The following is a 19,202-nucleotide window of genomic DNA, read 5'->3' as shown; positions in this document are numbered from 1 at the left end:
CAAAAGCATATAAAATGTAACCGCTGAGCAATATAACATGATGATTAAGCCCCCTCCACCACAAACTAGAGGTTTGGGGTTACTGGGACTTCAAATATGGAATATCTGTGTTGATTGAGAGTCATATTTGTGGTTATAGTTAGCTTTACCGGTTTAGAGATCACCCAATCAAGAAGAAGAAGTAAATCGTAACAAGAATCATCATGAAAAAAACATTCTAAGATGTAGTTTGTTGGTGTATGAAATCATTTCAAGTCATGACTAGCGGTATGTTCGTACCATATGCAGGTTGTTTGATCCGAAGGGAGTTGGAAGATATTATGACACTTTATATTTGATTGAGATTCGACTTAATGAAAAGCAAAATATTTTGTGTATTGAATTGTTCTTCATAGAATGAATGTTAGCTAGCTAATCTAAGCTCTTATTCATAAAATAAGAATACTTCCGCTCTATCAGTGAACTGTTTTTTCACTTCATTGTCCTGAAGTTTTTTCTTACTTTTGTGGTTTCTTCTCTCAAAAAGTACTGAGGAACATTACGACAGGAAAAAAAAAGTCTAATGAGAGAAAAGTTATAGAACTAGAATTGGTGGGGTGCACCAGGCCAAGGCAATAGTGCAACACCAAGGCGACACTTGAAGATCCCGATAGCAAGCTACCGTGGTGGACCTTCCCCCTTAAAAAATAGAGTTAATATCATGTGAGTCAATGACTCACATATCAGATATTAAACTGATAAGAACAGATACTACACTTGATCTTAGCCAAAAGGCCGAGAAAGGTATGCTTTTCCAAGTATCGCGCGGGCTCTTTTATACTCCAACTCCTTACTGGTAAGTTTTTCTGTCCGGTCCATGTGGGACTCGAAGGGCTTCTATACTTTTCTCCAAGCGATAAGATTCACCAATCTCTTCTGGTTTTATATTAAACTAATTCTATCCCATAGTCGTCTATAGTATAATAGCTTAAATATGAAGGTTAATATACTGGGTTTAGGAGGTTGAAGGAGCTTCTTTAACTTACATTTTGTTGTCTGCAAACTTACTCCAAGATTTTTGCTTTGATCAGTAGAAGCTGAAACAGTAGATCATTTTGTAAGGTTAGTTTAATTCTTCAATATTCAGTTGAACAAAGAGAGCTTCCCAATGCTAAAAGATTTCATCAAATTTTACTACTTTTGCTAAAAAACTACTAACATTCTGCTATAAAGAAACTAAAGAAGGACCCCTGTGACACTTCACTAGACTTTTCCTTATATAACCAAAAATATTATTTATCCCACTATTTATGCACTATATGTCAACGAATTATGGATATCTCCTTCCCTCCGCTTAACTCCGCCACTGGATTGGGTGCTCAATGAATGACATTTAAACATTACAGTATTTTAGGCCTTGGAAATGCATCAAGGCATAGAAAGAACTACATAGATCCACCAGTTTAAGTCAATTAGAGAGTAATTTCCTTCATCTGTCCTTTTACAATAATTCTCTTTTATTTTGTGACAAACAGACAAACAAACAACAACATACCCAGTATAGTCTCACAAATGGGATCAGGGGACGGTGGGCTTTACGCAGATCTGATTTGTAATATTTTAGACATGGGAATAAAATGAAATTCGTAGGCCATCAAGCACCAGCGGTCTAGTGGTAGAATAGTGCCCTGCCACGGTACTTACCCGAGTTCGATTCCCGGCTGGTGCATGTTGAGTTTGTCTAACATTAACTTAAAGTTCAATGTGAAAATGATATTAGGATCTCATACTAAAAACTACATAGGCGATGCTCAAAAGAAATTATGCGGAATATCTGTGTTGAATGAGTCTCATATTTATGGTTCTTGTTTAGAAGAAGAAGAAAGCATTGTAAATCATAGCAGGAATCATCATGCAAAAACATTTGAAGATGTAGTAACTTTTTGTTGGCGTATGGAATTGTTTCAAGTCACTGGCCGTGTGTTCGTACACTATGCAGGTTATCATATCATGTTTGGATTGTGTCTATGCGGATTAAATTGTTCTTCATAGAATGAATGTTAGCTAGCTGAATCTTACTTATAGTTCACTCTATCAATGAACTGTTTCTTCACTTGATTGTCCTGAAGTTTTTCTTACAATAATGAGGAAACATTACAACAAAACAAAAAAAATCTAATGATAAAAGTTCATAACTAGAATTGGTGGGGTGCGCCAGGCCAAGGCTATAGTGCAACACCAAGGCAACACATAAAAGCCCCGATAGCAAGCTACCGTGGTGGACCTTCCCCCTAGAAAAATAAAGTTAATATCGTGTGAGTCGATGACTCACATATCAGATATTAAACTGATAAGAACAGATACTACACTTGATCTTAGCCAAAAGGCCGAGAAAGGTATGCTTCTAAATGTTTCGCTTGGGCCCTTTTATATACCACTTCCAAATTGCAGCTCCTCTATGCAATCAGTGTGGGACTAAGAAGTAAGAAAACACCTAAAGGAAAGTGCAAACATATATTAAAAATTGATGGCCTTTTCCACTTGTTGCAGCAGCACATGATATTCTCAAGTAAAAGTAACAAATATAATATTACTAGGTTTATGCCCGCGCTCCACCCCACGTTTGACAGATAGGAGGTACAAGTACAGCAAATGATTTTTTATTCACTGTAATGTTTGTATATTCTCTATGCAGCTTGTACTTTTAGATGTATCAGGAACTAATTACGTAAATTGGTCATGTGACCATATGGCTTAATTAACATAAAAAAAAAAAAAAATCAACCCCATTCATTGTTATGGAATTATATAGTAGGCATATGAAGAATACTGATTAAATTGGGTTATGCAGTGCCAGTTGTTTCTTTAATGATTCAAAAAATGACTTATTCAATCGGCAGTTTTTGCGATAGTTAAAAATGATTATGCTATTGTTTGTTAGAGATGGCAGTCCAATTTCTTTTAAACTGCAGTAGTATAGGAAAAGGAAAGTTAGTGATTTTAGATTTTATGTTTTTCCTCTGTCTAAGGAGGAACTCTAAAAGATCAATAGTGTAGTGATGGGAAAACTAAGTTCTGTTCTGATGCTAATAACTGCAGTATACCAAGTTGAATTTCATAAATGATTTGTTTGTCCTTAAATAATGAGCAACTGAAGAAGTTTGAATAGCTTAAAGAGAACATTATAATATATAGCTAGTGTTATACTAGAAGTTTAGCATACAACCATTGGATCATTGTTAGCGAAATTGTTTAATGATAGAGGGGAGTGGTGAATGGATGAGATTCCTCCAATAATACCAAAAAATAAAAATTGTTTAATACCCAATTACACAACTTTCTTGGTCAAGATATGTTATTTCTGTTTAATCTTATAACAAAAGAACACTATTAACGAGTGGAATATAGTAATGAAATTAAGCTCTTCAAAGTGATGCAGTGGTTATCTTCTTCATGCTTTCAGCTTGCTATACTTTATACGCATAGTTGACAGTATAAGATTCATTAATCTCTTCTGGTTTTATATTAAACTAATTCTATCCCATTAATCGTCTGTAGTATAGTAATAGCTTAATTCTGAAGGTTAATACATTGGGTTTAGGAGGTTGAGGAAGCTTATTTTTAACTAGCAATATTACAGTTTTCAATTTGTGGCTGCAAAATATTTTCAACTCTCTCCTACTCCAAAATTTTTGCTTTCAGTAGGAGCTAAGCATAGAGAGTTTCCCAGTGCTAAAAGATTTCACAAGTTTAAGTCAATTAGTGAGTAATTTCCCTCATTTGTCCTTTTATGGTAATTCTGTCATATTTTATTTCAATTCGATATATTGATATCTAATCGACGTGAGAGTTACATGAAATTCTTAAGCCATCGAGCACCAGTGGTCTAGTGGTAGAATAGTACCCTGCCACGGTACAGACCCGGGTTCGATTCCCGGCTGGTGCATTAAATGATGAGTGCTGTGAAGATTTGTTGTGCACTGTGTGAGAACTTGGGTCTTCACCGTGTCTGATTTATCAGATGACAAAATAGCACATCTGAGTCTATCTTTTTTCTGAAAAGAAATTGTGTAAGCATTTTATCGTTTTCAATTATAATTATTGCAAAGTACATTTTCTTTTATATCAAAAACATGTAAAATATTTTCTTTTATATCAAAAACATGTAAAATGTAACCGCCGAGCAGTATAGTAGGATGATTGAGCCCCCTCCACCACTAACTAGAAGTTTGGGATTACTAGACTTCAAATAGGGAATATTTATGTTGATTGAGAGTAATATTCGTGGTTATTGTTAGTTTTACCAGTTTAGAGATCACACAATCAATACGAATAAGCATGGTTTGATGAGACTTATATATGAGATGATGCAAAATAATACTTGGTGCAGCATATTCAATACAAAAGAAGAAGAAGAAAGCATTGTAAATCATAACAGGAATCATCATGAAAAAAAAAAAAATCCAAAAATGTAGTAATACACTTTGTTGGTGTATGAAATTGTTTGATCCAAAGGGAGTTGGAAGATATTGCTGGCACTTTATAATAATTGAGGCTTGCCTTCGTGACAAGAAACATGTTGTGGATTGAATTTGTTCTTAATTCATAGAATGAATATTAGCTAGCTGATCTAAGCAAATTAATAAAATAAGAATGGTTCAATTTACCAGTGCACCATCTTTTTTCGCTAAATTGTCTTGAAAGATTTTCTTACTTTTGGGGGTTCAATAATGATTCAAAAAGTACGGAGGAAACATTAATGAAAGAAAAGTTTAGAACTAGAATTGGTGGGGTGTGCCAAGCCAAGGCAATAGTGCAACACCAAGGCGACACTTGAAGGCCCTGATAGCAAGCTACCGTGGTGGACCTTCCCCCTTATAAAAATAGAGTTAATATCGTGTGGGTCGATGACTGATAAGAATAGATACTACACTTGATCTTAGCCCAAAGGCCGAGAAAGGTATGCTTTTCCATGATTTTCTTGGACTCTTTTGTATCATGCTCTTATTCAATACGAGTTCTTTTGTCCGTTCAAAAAGAGCTATTTAAATAAGCACAATGGAAAGTGAAGACAGATTAAAATTCTGCTCCTTTCTTTATGTAATCCTCATATAAATATGATTTCCTCGCTCTTTGAAAATCCAAATTCTATCAGTCTACCTATGGCTCTTACAATACCAAATTCTATCAGAGTTTACAGGTTGACGTGAACCCATTAACTTTTGTCCAGATATGTATTACTACTATATATCAACAAATATTTAACCTATGAACTTAGTTATTATTGTATATTAACTTGATGTTATTATAAGAATTCATGAACTTTAAATTTTGGATCCGCCTCTATCTATATATAATATTTATGCTTTATATCAAAGGTAAATCTTGAATGTTACCTCACTCATGTTGGACATGCAAAATTCTTTTTGGCAATAGTGTAACCCAAAAACTTGAGATTGAGGGGAAGTCTTTACAAAGAAGAATGAAATGACAATGAAACATTGAAGATAGCAGGCAATTCCTTCATATGTAGAGATGGTATTTTCCTGAGGTTCCTCCTTACTAAATTTTACTACAGTGTTCTGTTGCGTTTCATAAGGCCATTTTTGTCTTATTGGAAGCAAAATGCCTTATTTTGTACATTCTTTTTTTTTCTTATTTTTTCTTTCACCAGCTTTTTGTTTGTAGTAATGGGCGGACGGAATCCATTTCAGAAAAGTGAAAATAGCCGGCCCATCTTAGCAAAGTGTACGTTGTTAGTGTCAAGTTTTTATGATGACAATTTTACTTGTGCAGGTATAGTAATTAAATCACATAAGGAATATATGTGAGCCCACAAAACAGCCCCAACAAATTGGAAGCCCACAAAACAGCCCCAATGAGCTGGGCTCACTCGACAAATGGCTTTCTAGCCCTAACGGTGGTTAGGGCAAACAACTGTAATCTTCAGCCGTATATCTTTCAAGAAAGGAAAAGATATCTGCACAATAAAGAGGAAATATTCCAGCAGCATCAAATCGTTTCAAGAAGGAAAAGTATCAAAGGGATATCTCATGAGGTGTAAGAAATCTGCTGCTGCCTGGACGCACAAGGAAAGCAGCAAAAGCTCAGTCTTATTCTTGGAAATGGAATCAGTTGGAAATAGGATCTCTGATTCCATTTCCAAGGATCAAATTCCTTGGGTTGATCTCTCTGCGTGAAGAGCCTAAAACACTATAAAAAGGGCTGCTTCACAAACGCAAGAGGTATGCAATTGTCTCATTACCTCCATTGCTCTGCTTTACTTTCAAATAAACATTGTTAGTCTGAGTGATTCATAGTGTAATAAGAGAGAAAGGAGAGTTACAGTTTGTGAGGCTTTGTATCAAAAAGAATAAGAGTGTTTTGAGTGTAGACGTAGGAACTTCATTCAAAACCTTGATTGTACCAAACCTTATAAAAGAGCTGCAGAGATCACTCTTGCAACCCAAGGGGACTGGACTAGGATTCACATTGAATCTGAACCAGTATAAAATACGTGTGTCATTTATTTTCTGCACCTTACCTTAATATTCACTGAGTAGGTAGTCGACTACTGGTTTAACCTAGTCGACTAACAGATCGAAAATTTTAACAATTCACCCCCCCCCCCCCCTCTTGCACTTTCAATTGGTATCAGAGCAAGGTCTCACCTTCAGTGCTTAACCGCACGTGAGAAAAGATCAAATGGCTGGATATCAAATTCCTGGAGCAATATTGCAAGATGGGCACTCCACAACAAGACCACCATACTTTAATGGTGAACATTATGGCCACTGGAAGGAAAGGTTTAAAATATTCGTGCAATCAACTGATTATCAAGCCTGGGTCGTGATTAAAAAAGGACCTAAACCCATTCCCAGAGCGGACACTGAAAACAAAGAAGATGCAGAAACTTCAACAATTGATCTAAAGTCACACGACATTACTAAAGAACAACAAGAGACACTGCAAATAAATGCAAGGGCAATAGCCTTGCTCTACTGTGCAGTGAGTGGAGAAGAGTATGCAAAAATTTCAAATTGTGATACTGCCAAAGAAATGTGGGATAAACTTGAGGTCACTTATGAAGGAACATCAAAAGTAAGAGAAACAAAAATTGATGCTCTAAGACACGATTATGAAGCCTTCATGATGAAAGATGAGGAGAACATCGAATCAATGTTCACAAGATTTAGCAAGATTATTGGAGAACTCAAATCGCTTGGAGTAACCTATACCAACTCACAACAAGTTAGAAAGCTTGTTAGAAGTCTGCCAAAGACTTGGGAAACCAAAGCCATTGTTCTTGAAGACGGAAATCTGGATAAGTTCACCTATGATGAATTAAGAGGAAATCTTATAGCTTTTGAAAAGAATCATATCCAAAGATACCAGAAGGAAGAAAAGAAGAAAGTGGTCGCATTCAAGGCTCAAGTTGAAGAATCTGATGATGATTTTAAAGAAGAAGAAGTAGCTATGATTTCGAGGCATGTGATAGAAGCCATGAGAAGATCAAGAAGTAACAGAAAAGGAAGCTCAAACTTTAGAAAAGGCAAGACCCCCACTGGACAGCAAAAGAATGACGGAAAATGTTATGAATGTGGAAAATATGGCCATATTGCGTTTGAATGTACTGAGATAAGAAAGAAACCAATCAGAGGCTATCAAAAACAAAGATCCTTCAGCAGTTGGAGTGAAGATGAGATCTCAGATGAAGAATCTGAAGAAGGTGAAAATATGTGTTTTATGGCTCTCGAAGAAGGCAGTAAGGTAAGTTCTCATTCTTGTGCTAAATGTGAAGAAACTCAAGAATTATTAGATCAAACTCTTATAGATCTAAATAATGTCTTTGATGAATATAGAAAACTGAAGAGAGAGAAAAAATAATGGGAATCAAGATTAGAAATTTGTGAAAAAGAAAAAAATTCAATTCAAAATGAAGTTTACAATCTACAATCTAGATTAGATATTTTATTAAAACCTTCCAACCATAACCATGTCAAGTCTAACCAATCAACTTATACACATAAGTTCACTGGGAAAAAGGTTGTGCAAATAACTAGAAATTTTGAAGGAAAGAAAACTGGCTCCTTGAACACTGATAAGTCAACTAGAACTCTTAAAAGAACTGAAAGGAAATCTGGAATGCATAGTTCAGCCGATTCCTATGTTGTGGAAAGAAAACCTTTTCAGACGTGTTTTTGCTGTGGAAAACTTGGGCATAACTATTATAACTGTAGATTTCGTTTTTCAACTGCACCTGGTTGGATATGGAAACCCAAGAAAATTAAATATTTTGAAACTAACCATCAAGGACCCAAGAACTCTTGGGTACCTAAACAAGAATAAAAAATTTGTCTTGCAGGAACACCACAAGAAAAAGAAAAAGGGAAAATGGTATCTAGACAGTGCGTGTTCAAGACATATGACAGGCGACAAAAATCTATTCAAATCAGTCGCTGACTTTGATGGAGGATTGGTAACTTTTGGAGACAATTCAACTGGAACGGTAATTGGTATTGGTACTATTGCTTTCAATAATTCCTGTGACATTTCAAATGTTTGGTTGGTGAAGGGACTTAAGTATAACTTGTTGAGTGTAAGTCAGCTATGTAATTCAGATCTTGAGATAAGATTTAGTAAATCAGGCTGTGTCATAGAAGACTCCTCTGGAACAAAGATTCTTCCTGGAAGCAGAAATTAAAATGTGTACACTCTGAACTCTATCAAAAATCCTAAAGGTCATATATGCCTGGCATCAATGGGAGAAGATCCGTGGATGTGGCACAAGAAGCTTGGGCATGCTAGTATGCGACTAATTGAAAAACTAGCAAGACATGATCTTGTAAAAGGATTGCCAAAACTCAACTACACAAAAGATCACTTATACGATTCATGTCAAAAAGGTAAACAAACTAGAAACTCCTTGTCACGACCCAGTCCCGTGGGCCGCGACTGGTGCCCTACTTGGACACCCAAACAGACTTACATACCGGATCGACATATCAAAGACTTAATCACACTTAACATACATTAATTTAAGCAAATACTGGAAGCAAATATTGTCTTAAGCGGTTATATATACAGAATATGCATAACAGAAGATATGTACCAAAAATATAAGCTCTGGATCAAAAAAGAGTACTCCAAGTGGCAGAATATGTATCCTATACCGGAGGATCACCAAAACGAACGTCTGTACCTGTGGGCATGAAACGCAGCCCCCGAAGAAAGGGGGTCAGTACGAAATATGTACTGAGTATGCAAAGCATGAAATACAGAAATTTGAATCATAACCGAAGTGAGGAGTACAGATTATGGATACAGAATGAGTATATCAGAATCTGTGCAGAAAATATATGTACATATCATGCAAATAAAAATCATGCATAAGCCTCGGGAACGTGGCCGCCACTCCGACGCTGGCGCCACAACACATCATACTCCAGAAGGTTTCATATCTCCGTACAATCCCCGAACATATCGTATCATTGTACATATCACAACACCAGAACATATCATATGCCATATCACATCATAACGTTGTATATAAGCGGTACCCATCCCTATAGCGAGGCCTCGGGAACCGTAACACATCATACTGCCGAATGTTACATAGTGCGCACGATCACAAAACTGGCCCGGGATCCGGCGAACGATATCATAGTAGTAGGCACGAGCGGAGTAGTGCGGAAACCATATGCATATACATTTTAAATAAATTCCAAGACTCGACGGATAAATACATATACATACTGATATTAGAAGGCTTAAGGTAGGCATCGAGTCCATCGGAATTAGTATACAAAAGTTACGAACTTTCAAATTACGAACTTTCGAAAAATACATCATAGGTCATTTTCTGAAAATTTAGTATCATTCCTATTAAGGAACTTTCAAATAACCTTATAGGGTATTTCAAACGGAGTCTTAGAATCATATGCACATATCCAAAATTTACGTGTCCAACTTAGGCCATATCAAATATTTTTCAAACCATATCCGGAAACGTATCGACTAATACTTCAAACATCATAGTCATGTGACAAGTCGTAGGGATTAGTTCATGGAAATCAAAGACATAGGCCATCCTAGTGGCTCTAAGAGTAGAATTTTCTTTAGAACGTACATATATGTCATTCATTTATTTCATAAGGGTCATGCCAAAAAGGAAGAACGATAAGCTTCACATACCTCGATCGCTCACTACCAATCTCGATCACTCGCCAAACAAATCCCGACTCAAGTCTCGGGCTCTCCAATATCTACAATAATATTATCAATTTCCAAAAATTAGCTACAAGTACTTAGAATTTTAATTCTAATTAGTATTTGTCTACCGAAATTTCGGCAGCACCTCCCCTGTAAATTCAACATCCCCGAGAATTAAACTCGGCTAAATTCATCAACAACCATACCAACAATACCAACAACCAAACCAATAACATCAAAAACCAATCTAAAATGCATTCCATCACTAGTAACCTTCCTTTCAACATAATTCATCGACATTCAATTCAACTACGAATTTTTCAAGCCAATATCGACACTTACACATTCATTACCAATTCAAGATAATTCAAAAGCATTTCAAGGCATTTCATACCATTCTACAAAATATACAAAAATCCCACCAAGACTAGAATTCATCCGAAATCTCCAACCTTCGACACAACATTCACAACACATTTTTCATCTTCCAATTTCATCAGCAACAACCGAAATTTGCACTTTAACAATTCCATTCTCACAATTACATAATGTATAATAACTTCACATACTTTCCGACAACAACTTAACAACAAAGTTTTCATGCCAACTAGAACTAGAATTCTTCCATTTGCATTAAAAGTCCATTACAACACAAATAACATAATAAATAAAATTTTGACCATCCCTCTCCATTTACCCATTTTCGGCCACATACCCACATACCCATAACACAAAATTCTCATACTTTACCTTCACTTCCATATACTACAATATATATATATATATATATATATATATATATATATATATATATATATATATATATATATATATATATATATATATAATTCTTCCAAGATAAAAAGAGTAGAATTCTTACCTTTTTCAAGAATTCCCACTTGATAAAAAAAATACTTTCTTGCCTCCAAATTTGTATCACATTGAAGAGGGTTTCCAACTTAATAGGAATTCAAAAGAGATGAGTTTGAACCAAAGATTTGAGCTGCACAAATTATTATTTTTTTGAAGTGGCCGAATGGCCTTTGTTGGTCTCTCTCTCTCTCCTTTGTTTTGTTCTTGAAACTTCCAATGATGAATGAAGAATTGTGGCCTTTTGTTGCTACTTATTAGACTTGGATTTTTATGGCACTTGGGCTTGGCCCATTTTTCTCCTCCATAACCGGCCAACACCAATTTTGGGCCTCAATTTCTTTCATTTTTTTTTCTAGCCCAATTCATTTAGGGGCTTATTTTGTAATTCCCGAAACTAATTTCCGAAATTCCAATTTTTTGCCCTTAGCCTTCCTCGATATTTCCATATCAACATTTCATGGAAAACACACATATTTTAAATAAAAATCAAATTATGGCCTTATTTCTTACAAGTCAAAAATTATTTTGAATTTTCCGAACATGCGAAAATACGGGATATAACACTCCTTTAGTTTTAAAGATATTGTGTCTACATCAAAGCCCTTGCAATTACTTCATATGGATTTAGTCGGTCCTACTAGAACTGCTAGCATTGGAGGAAAAAGGTACGCATTTGTTATAATAGATGACTTCTCTCGTTTTACTTGGGTAATATTTGTTGCTCATAAAGATGATACGTTAAAGAATTTTAAGTTTTTTTGTGAGAAAATTCAGCGTGAGAAGGGATATTACATCACTTCCATTAGAAGTGATCATTTAGGAGAATTTGAAAATAAAGCCTTTGAGGAATTCTGTAATGATCAAGGATACACACACAATTTCTCCTCACCTCGATCTCCGCAACAAAATGGTTTAGTTGAACCAAAGAACAGAACCCTTCAAGATATGACAAGAACAATGATCATAGAAACAAGCCTACCACATCACTTTTGGGCAGAAGCGGTAAGTACAGCGTGTCATATTTTGAATAGATGCCTAATTAGAACAATTCTTAAGAAAACTCTGTATGAGCTATGGACGGGTAAGAAACCAAATATTAGCTACTTTCATCCTTTTGGATGTAAGTGTTTTGTTCACAATAATGGGAAAGAAAATCTTGGTAAGTTTGATCCTCGAAGTGATGAAGGTATATTTCTTGGTTACTCTCCTACTAGTAGATCTTATAGAATTTATAACAAACGTACTTTATCTATTGAAGAGTCTATTCATGTTGTATTTGATGATACTAATCACCTGGCCGAGAAAAGGAAAATTGCAGATGAAAAAGACAGTCAAATACTTACTGCAGTGGTTACAAAACCCACTGAAGAAAAGGCGTCCTGTGAGTCGACTTCTGATGAACCTCAGTCGACTGACGTTACTATTGGAACAGTTCCAAACGAATGGAGAAGTGAACCTGACTATCCAAAGAAATTTGTTATTGGTGATATCCATGAAGGGAGGAAAACTAGAGCATCTACTAAAAATAATGTAAATCTTGCTCTTATTTCTCAATGCGAACCAAAGAAAGTTGGTGATGCCTTAAAAGATGAATACTGGGTCAAGGCTATGGAAGAGGAACTTGATCAATTTGAAAAGAACAAAGTGTGGAATCTAGTTCCCAAACCTGAGAATGCTTCAATCATTGGCACAAAATGGGTATACAGAAACAAGCTAAATGAGGCTGGAGAAGTGGTTAGAAACAAAGTCCGACTCGTTGCTCAAGCTCACAACAGGAAGGTGTTGACTATGATGAAACTTTTGCTCCTGTTGCCAGGTTGGAATCCATTAGAATTTTGCTTGCATATGCTTCTTTTAAAAAATTCAAACTTTTTCAAATGGATGTCAAAAGCGCTTTCTTAAATGGGTTCATTGAAGAAGAAGTGTACGTCAAACAGCCGCCACGTTTTGAAAACTTAAAATTTTCTTATCACGTTTTTAAATTAAGTAAAGCTTTATATGGTCTTAAACAAGCACCTAAGGCATGGTATGATCGCTTAAGCTCCTTCTTGGTAAGTCATGGATTTTTTCAAGGAAAGATCGATACAACTCTTTTCATTAAACGATCCTCCTTAGGGAATCTTCTTATACAAATATATGTTGATGATATTATTTTTGGAAGCTCTAACCCCTCTATGTGCAAGGAATTTTCTGATCTTATGCAAAGCGAGTTCGAAATGAGTATGATGGGAGAATTAAAATTCTTCTTGGGACTACAAATCTGACACTGGAATATTTATATGTCAAGCTAAGTATGCTAAAGAACTAGTCCAAAATTTTGGGATGTCTGACTCAAAAGCTATGGGAACTCCAATGAGTCCTACTTGCTCTCTTGATAAGGATGAACAAGGAAAACCTGTTGATGAAACCAAGTATCGCGGTATGATTGGATCACTGCTTTATCTAACTGCTAGTCGACTAGATATTATGTTCAGTGTGTGCAGGTGTGCTAGATTCCAAGCTGCTCCAAAGGAATCTCATCTTACTGTTGATAAACGTATCATTATATATCTTCATGGAACAACTAACTATGGTTTATGGTATCCTAACACCACTGATTTTACGCTTGAAGGTTTTTCAGATACAGACTTTGCAGGTGATAAAGATGATAGAAAAAGTACCAGTGGTACTTGCCAGCTTCTAGGAAAATCTCTTATTTCCTGGAATAGCAAAAAACAGGGATCAGCCTCTCTATCTACTACTGAAGCTGAATATATAGCTGTTGGTCAATACTGCACACAGCTAATTTGGATGTCTTATCAACTAAGTGATTATGACTTGTTTTTTAAACCTGTAAAAATTTTCTGTGATAATTCGAGTGCTATCTGTCTATCCAAAAATCCTGTGCATCATTCTAGGGCCAAGCATATAGATAATAAGCATCATTTTATCAGAAATCATGTTGCTCAGGGAGATTTTGAAATAGTTTTTGTTAACACTGAAAACCAGCTGGTTGATATTTTTACTAAACCCCTTCTTGAGGAACGTTTCTGCATGCTAAGAAGCTCTTTGGGAATTATTGATAAATCAGTCTAAATTCTTAACAATCCGTGCCAAGATTTTCGGCTACTCAAATATTTGCCATAAATTGTATTCCCATCAAATTTATGACATTCCCATCTTCCCATATTTACTTTTTACCTTTTCCATAAAACCTTTTGTTTTTACCCGTATCCCCATAAACCCTCTTCATCTTCCTCCTCACCTTTCCCTTCCAAACCTTCCGTCCTTCTTCTCATCTCTTCAATGGCGAAAAACGCGAAAACCCCTACTCTCTCCACCCGTCAAAGCTCAAGGCTCCAGGAAATGGGTAAGAATCTCCCCTCTACTCCTCATGACCCCGTCATCTCCGATGACCCTGCTTCCTCTGACGACTCCGACTCAGTTCCCATTTGTAATCTTGGAAAGCGAGCCCTTTCTGAGGCTGCATGCTCCACCTCCTCCAAGAAAAAACCTCTTGATCTTCGAAAGAAATTTTGGGATGACCATCATCAAGCACTGTTCTCGTCTCTTAAGGACAAAACCACCGTTTCTGGTAGGAATGTCGATCTTGACCTTATGCTCTCTCTAAGTTGTAAGATTAAACAATTATTTGTCTATCAAGGATGGGAAAACTTTTTTAAAACCCCTCCTCATGTCTATGAAATTCCTGTTCGTATGTTCTATGCCAATCTTAGGTCTTCTAAAGCTAATGAACTTGAAACATTGGTTCTTGGCACTCACATTGTGCTAAATTGCTCTGTCCTTGACTCTATTTTTGGTTGCACCTGCTCTGGTTTTTCGGAATTACCCAAAAACTTTTGGCCTGAATCTCTTGAAGTGTCTTTTAACGATGTTAAGAAAACCCTCTCAAATTCTACCTCTGTTCCTGCTCAAATTGGTCCGTCCAATATCTCATTTGAGGCTCGTGTGCTTGCTCATATGGTTGCAACTACCATTGTTCCTCGTGCTGGGTCCTACTCTACTATCTCCCAGCGTGATGCTATTTTTGCATTTTGCCTTCTGTCCAATTACATGATTGAGTGCGCTTCAAATCCTTCTAGTCTTCCATATGGTATGCTTATCTCCCGCATACTAGAAGTCCACAAAATCGATTTAGTCGACTATCCCGTCACTCCAGTTAAGCAATGCTACAACTCTAGGGCGTTTAGTAGCATGGGATATGTTTTAAGCAATGATTCCTGGTTGTTAAAGGATGTCTATGAGGCATCTCAACCTGGTCCCTCCACCAAAGGAAAAAAATCAGATCCCTCGGCTGTTTCCACTGAATGCTATGAAGAACTTCTCGCCAAACTTTCTGCTATGGATGAAAAAATTGAGTCCATCAAAGACTTAATGGCATCCACATTGTTTCAAGTAGAGAAGATTCGTGATGTGACTAAGGAAACAGGTGTTGATGTCTCTAAGCTGAGGCTGAAACTGGATGTTGTTATTAAGGAAGCGGTCAAACTGTCCACCAAGCTTCAAGCCAGTGTTGCCGCCATGCCTGAACGTCTTACTACCCCGCTGACGGAAATGAAGGATGCTATTGTGAATACATTAGCCTACTTTCTTCGTCGTCCAGTCTTCCGCCATCAAGAATAGTTTTTAGCTATTTTTTTTTGAACTGTTTAAACAATGTTTTTTTGTGGAACTTGTGCTTGGCCGTGCTACTAGTTGCTATTTGTTATTTGCTATTTGTTCTTTAGTTTAGCCTGTTTTGTTGTGTTGTTTGTTTGCTGGTTCTTTGCCTTTGCCTTTGCCTTTGTTTTGTTGTGTTGTTTTTTTGAGTGATGCCAAAGGGGGAGAATGACAGTCAACTAATCAGGGGGAGCCTCCACCTATTCAAGGGGAGCATCTGTTACAGGGAAGTTGACTACACTTTGTCTAAAATTGTCATCCTCAAAAAGGGGGAGATTGTTAGTGTCAAGTTTTTATGATGACAATTTTACTTATGCAGGTATAGTAATTAAATCACATAAGGAATATATGTGAGCCCACAAAACAGCCCCAACAAATTGGAAGCCCACAAAACAGCCCCAACGAGCTGGGCTCACTCGACAAATGGCTTCCTAGCCCTAACGGTGGTTAGGGCAAACAACTGTAATCTTCAGCCGTATATCTTTCAAGAAAGGAAAAGATATCTGCACAATAAAGAGGAAATATTCCAGCAGCATCAAATCGTTTCAAGAAGGAAAAGTATCAAAGGGATATCTCATGAGGTGTAAGAAATTTGTTGCCGCCTCGACGCACAAGGAAAGCAGCAAAAGCTCAGTCTTATTCTTGGAAATAGGATCTCTGATTCCATTTCCAAGGATCAAATCCCTTGGGTTGATCTCTCTGCGTGAAGAGCCTAAAACACTATAAAAAGGGCTGCTTCACAAACGCAAGAGGTATGCAATTGTCTCATTACCTCCATTGCTCTGCTTTACTTTCAAATAAACATTGTTAGTCTGAGTGATTCATAGTGTAATAAGAGAGAAAGGAGAGTTATAGTTTGTGAGGCTTTGTATAAAAAAGAATAAGAGTGTTTTGAGTGTAGACGTAGGAACTTCATTCAAAACCTTGATTGTACCAAACCTTATAAAAGAGCTGCAGAGATCACCCTTGCAACCCAAGGGGACTGGACTAGGATTCACATTGAATCTGAACCAGTATAAAATACGTGTGTCATTTATTTTCTGCACCTTACCTTAATATTCACTGAGTAGGTAGTCGACTACTGGTTTAACCTAGTCGACTAACAGATCGAAAATTTTAACAATTCACCCCCCCCCCCCTCCCCCTCTTGCACTTTCATACTTCAGAGGGCAATTCGCAGGAATGCCCTTATTTTGGGGTGGTCTTTAATTTTTGCCCATTAAACTGATGGTCTTTAATTTTTGTCCTTTTTAGAATCTCTTGGTTTCGGGTTCGAACTCCCGTTCAGTCAAAAATAAAAAAAAAAATCACAAGACAGGAGTTTGGATTCGCAAGGCAAAATTTTGAAGGTGAGTTCATTTGCTACATAATGGAGCTGGAACAAAGTGTCTCAATAAGGCATATTATCTGGAATTATGTACTCTTATTAACTGAACTCAACCACCCTTTTCTTTACTTTACTGCATTCATTAACACACTCTTCTTCTTCTTCTAATTTCTTCTTCATTGAACTAAAGAGCAAATAGAATCTAAAAAGGCATATGGAGGAATCTCTGCTTACAGGACAGAGTAGTAATAGGAGGAGGTTGAGTGGTTCCAAGCTTGATTGGAGAGATGCTATTGCTTATGGATTTGCTTATCAAAAAGGTGAATTCTACTCACCTTCAATGCATATTATTTGGAATTATGTACTCTTTTTAACTGAACTCAACCACCATTTTCTACTCACCTTCAATGCCTTAAGGTAGAGTTTTGCTCAAAACTTAAGGGGCAAAATTTTGAAGGTAAAATTATGCCTTACGAAATTCCTTTTTTTTTTTTTTTTTTTATATTGAGCTGGGGTTCGAACCCAAAACCTCGGGGTATTAGGCGAAAGGGAAAAATTAAAGCCCACCAATTTGAGGGGCAAAAATTAAAGACCACCCCAAAAGAAGGGCAATCTGCTGAAAAAAAATGTACTTCAAATAGTTCATTACAAACCAGAAACAAAAGAGTCCAGTTGAATCCCAACTATCTGGCTACCACATTGTCTTCAGAAGAAAGCTTTTTAAGCGTTTATATACATGAACTAGAAGAGATAAGCTTGTTCCTTCGGGGACATTTGATAAAGTTGGAACGATACAGAGAAGATTAGCACGGCCCCTGCGCAAGAATGACACGCATAAATCGTGAAATGATCTAAAAAATTTCCTCTAATTGACGGTCGTGTTCCCCACCTAGAATTTCTTAATAAGCTTTCAGTATTTGTTCTATTCTCAAAATATTTGTAACATTTCGCTTCTCTGAAAAAATTTGACTAATTTTTAAACTAATGTTAAGTTAATTTAGATCTGTTAAGTTAATTTAGATCAATTTAATATTTTAAAACTAAAATTTAGATATTAAAAAACTACACTATAATTCTATTTAATTATTACACCAAAAGAACACTGTTAATGAGTGGAATTTAGAAGGGAACTAAGTTCTTCAAAATGATGAAATGGCTACCTTCTACATGCTTTCGGTTTGTTATATTTGTTACTTATGGGTTGACAGTAAAAGAGCATAGAAACATGAAACCCCAATCAGAGGTTGAACACCAACAAAGTTTAGAACTGGGCTTAGTGGCGCGCGCCAAGCCAAGGCAATAATGCAAGACCAAGGGAACATTCGAAGGCCCAAGGCAACACTCGAAAGCCCCAATAGCAAGCTACCGTGGTGGATCTTCCCCCTTAAAAAATAGAAATAGAAATAATATCGTGTGAGTTAATAGCTCACATATCAAATATTAAACTAATAAAAACAGATACTACACTTTAGCCAAAAAGCCTAGAAAAGTATGATTTTCACTGTTTCGCTTGGGCCATTTTATATCATGTTTCTTTAATATGAGTTCCCTTGTCCGTTCGACGTGGGACTAGAAGAGCTAGTCTGTAAATAAGCAAAAGGTAAGTGAAGACAAATATTAAAAATCTGCTCCTTTCTTTCTTTAAATAAGCTGAAGTGCACCTCACCAATACTGGTCCAAAGCTTTTCTTGGATTGGAGTCCAAAGCTTTTCTTGGATTGGACCTTTCTTAGTATTTCCATTGGATTGAAAAGTGTTGTGAAATGTGAGTTTGATGAAACAGTATAATTTCTAATATTGGTTCTTTAATTTATCCACCTCAATTCCCCGAAGGTAAGTTCTTAGCCTGTTTTTTTTTTAATACGTATAAAGATTATATTTATGATATTCCTTGAATTAAAGAAAAGAAAAAGAAAAATGTGTTGGGATCGAAATAATGGGGCGTCAAGTGGAAGCTAATAATTGCAAACCTTAAACGACTATAAATTAGACGACAAATAAATATACTAATAGAGATAATATTCTAATAGGGTGGATCAATTGATCTAAATATGACAAAACTAACGTAATAAAATCATAAAAACTATTGAGAGAATAATCTCCCCTAAACAAGACTCTTTAAACGATTACATTGTGGATGCTATTATATGATT

The 19,202-nt window shown here is 36.2% G+C and overlaps 4 non-coding genes and 2 pseudogenes across 4 annotated transcripts; 2 read left to right on the top strand and 4 right to left on the bottom strand.

The window, feature by feature from the left end:
• Positions 1 to 591: 591 nt before the first annotated feature.
• On the bottom strand, positions 592 to 787 carry LOC132604652 (U2 spliceosomal RNA). The gene has a single exon (XR_009568772.1). It is a non-coding gene; the product is annotated as a U2 spliceosomal RNA (small nuclear RNA).
• A 1,396-nt stretch (positions 788 to 2,183) lies between these two features.
• Positions 2,184 to 2,379, bottom strand: LOC132604656 (U2 spliceosomal RNA). The gene has a single exon (XR_009568776.1). It is a non-coding gene; the product is annotated as a U2 spliceosomal RNA (small nuclear RNA).
• A 1,475-nt stretch (positions 2,380 to 3,854) lies between these two features.
• On the top strand, positions 3,855 to 3,925 carry TRNAG-GCC (transfer RNA glycine (anticodon GCC)). The gene has a single exon. It is a non-coding gene; the product is annotated as a tRNA-Gly (tRNA).
• An 841-nt stretch (positions 3,926 to 4,766) lies between these two features.
• Positions 4,767 to 4,943, bottom strand: LOC132604667 (U2 spliceosomal RNA; annotated as a pseudogene).
• Positions 4,944 to 17,808: 12,865 nt separating this feature from the next.
• On the top strand, positions 17,809 to 17,911 carry LOC132604687 (U6 spliceosomal RNA). The gene has a single exon (XR_009568801.1). It is a non-coding gene; the product is annotated as a U6 spliceosomal RNA (small nuclear RNA).
• Positions 17,912 to 18,326: 415 nt separating this feature from the next.
• On the bottom strand, positions 18,327 to 18,543 carry LOC132604671 (U2 spliceosomal RNA; annotated as a pseudogene).
• Between the last annotated feature and the right edge of the window lie 659 nt (positions 18,544 to 19,202).

This window comes from Lycium barbarum, chromosome 7, assembly GCF_019175385.1.
Source record: "Lycium barbarum isolate Lr01 chromosome 7, ASM1917538v2, whole genome shotgun sequence".
Lineage (NCBI taxonomy): Eukaryota > Viridiplantae > Streptophyta > Magnoliopsida > Solanales > Solanaceae > Lycium > Lycium barbarum.
Note: the sequence above shows the minus strand (reverse complement) of the source record. Positions and strands in the feature narration are given on the sequence as shown.